This window comes from Diabrotica undecimpunctata, chromosome 8, assembly GCF_040954645.1.
Source record: "Diabrotica undecimpunctata isolate CICGRU chromosome 8, icDiaUnde3, whole genome shotgun sequence".
NCBI classification, from domain to species: domain Eukaryota; kingdom Metazoa; phylum Arthropoda; class Insecta; order Coleoptera; family Chrysomelidae; genus Diabrotica; species Diabrotica undecimpunctata.
In genome coordinates this window covers 19,644,483-19,647,369 of record NC_092810.1, presented here as the reverse complement: position 1 = coordinate 19,647,369, position 2,887 = coordinate 19,644,483, and positions in this window count along the sequence as shown.

Here is a 2,887-nt window from a genome sequence, read left to right as displayed (position 1 = left end):
CATTTATTGTAAGTTAATTGTATTAATTAACCAGCAGTTTTGGTTAACCCTGTAGAAATAAATATCCAAATGATTATATTGTTGCAAATGCGATACGGAGACCTTTCAAATAAGCTCTCGCGTGACCTCGGTTAGTATTTAAAAAAATCGTCGATTGCGTCATTACGCCGACACTGATGACATAATGTCCAACACATATATAGCAGTTGATGGCCATTCAAAAATTAAAATTGACATGTTTTAATATTTTTTTTTAAAGTCGTCTTTTTCTAAAATATATTGAATTTTAATCCATACATTTGCATCATACTTTATATAAACAGTTTGTTGTTCAACGTTAATTTAGAGTTTCGACCAATCAATCAGTACATATGTATGTCTAAATTTAATGTCCAGTTGTTTTCTTTTGGTAAAGATCTGCTTCTACCAGGTTAGTCGTTTGTCAAGATGGATACCTAATTATTTTGTGTCGTTTGCCTTACTTAATTGCTTACCATTGAGTGTAACTGGAGGTCATTCACTTCGTTTCATTATGTAGTTTACATTAAATTTCTTAAATTGGTCTTATTTACGCTAATTTGCCATTTTTTTACACAAGTTTCTTTTTTATTTAAACACCTCTTATATTTTAACTCCTCTTATAAATATGTGTTATATATTCTTAAAACTTTTGTTCCAATTGTTACCTGTTATCATAAAATAAACACTCTCAATTATAATTTTCTTGTTGGGCATCCAATTTACGTCGATGATTGTATAATTTGATGACGTCATAACTTCGTCAAATACAAAATAAAAAAAATTAGATGCGCAATAAAAAAATTACTGTTTCTGTGTTTTTGCGTATGCGTTAATTCTGACAATAACTCTGTATTTAACTTTTATTGACACTATATTTTTGTACGTTGTAAAAAACCTGCCAACATTGATAAATGTTCATTATCATTTTAGAAAGGAAGAGGTTAATTTATTTTAAATACATTTAATGAACTAATTATTTTACACCTGTTTGTAAGTAGCTTTATTTTGTGAAATAAAAATATAATAAAATTATTTATTTAAGGAGAATTGACTTATTTATTTAAAAATATAGGTATTAATACTTTTATTGTAGCTTTAAGTTTACCATCTGATTACAAAGTGTATGAATAATTTTCGTTTAGGTTAAGCAACATGTGGACCAAATCATCCAAAAAACAACCAGAGCCAGAGCGGCAATAAAAGGACTCATAAGTAGAAAAAGCAAATTTAAGACTAAAAACGAAAATAAGACTGATTAACAGCATCATACTTTCAATAATACCATAGGCACCTCTCGCATGGGGACACATAAGTAAATCAAACAAAAAAAGGATACAAATAGCACATAATACCAGAATCAGAGAAGCGGTAAATATACCTCGATATGTTTGCTGAGCTAGAGAACCACCTAAGCCCGATACTGCGAGAGATAATAATATATGATGCGTTCCATCGATGGAAGCACAAAAGACCAAAACAGCAAATCTTGGCCAACATATAAAGTCTAGAAAACCGTAGCTCTATCAACAGAAGACAACCCCTCACATAGCACTGGCAATTTTAATAATGACTAATGATATTACTTTTCATCATCATCATATAACGGGGGTCCTACGGCGATTGCCGCTTCCCGCATTTCAGCCTCCATCTTTTCCTATCTCTCCAATCTCCCTCTTCTAAGCCTCTAGATTGCATTGTTTTTGTAATTTCTCTTCTCCAGGAATTTGGTGGTCTTCCCCTTTTCCTTCTTTCTGGCGGAACATACATTAAGGCTTTCTTTGGCCACCGCTCCTCCTCCATTCTCATCACGTGACCATACCATTGTAATTGCCTTCCTTGTATTCTATCTGAAAGAATATCTCTAATTCCTGTACGGTTTCATATTTCCTCATTCCTGATTCTTTCCATTCTCGATACTCGACATGACCTTCTAAGATAATCCATTTCCACAACGTCTACTTTATCGCGTTTATTCTTTGTCATCGTCCAACATTCGGCACCATATGTGGTAACTATGGTTCTACAATTGCTCTGTATACGCGAAGTTTGGTATGCATCTTTATTTTATTAGACCACAGTAATGAATTCAGTATTCGGATGCATTTTTTCCCTTGGGTTATTCGGTTTTGTACATCTATCTTAACTCTGCCATCTGCTGATATGATGCTTCCTAGATATTTATACTGGTTGCAGCCTTTTATGACTGCGTTTTCAAGCCTCAGATCTGTGGTATTTCCTCCAATTTTTAAATATTCTGTTTTGCTTATGTTTACAGTAAGCCCCCATTTGGCATTTTCCTCAAATAATTTTCGATTCATATAATTTATATCTTCCTCATCGGTTGCAACCACCACCTGATCATCTGCAAACAACAATGTATACACAGTTTCTTGTCCCACTTCGATGCCCATAAATCTACATTTATTTCTCCAATTCCTCAATGCTTCTTGGACGTATATTTTAAAGAGTGTCGGTGACAAACAGCATCCTTGCTTTAGGCCTTTAGTGACTTTAAATTCATTTGAGGTTCTGGTTCCAATTTTTACACAACTAACTGCATTTTCGTACAATTTATATATCGCTCGGATATACGTCGAATCCAATCCGGACCTTTTGAGGACCTCAAACATTTTCTTTAACGGGACACTATCATATGCTTTCTCAAGGTCTATAAATACCAAATGGGTCTCTCTACTTCTTTCGACACGCTTTTCAATTATTTGTCGTAGGATAAATATATTATCAAGGCAGGATCTCCCGGTACGAAAGCCGCATATTACTTTTCAAACATCTCTCAAAAAAAATTACAAAAAAAGTTGAAAAGCGGCTTCGGCCACCAAAAAAATTACAAAACTACTAACAAAAA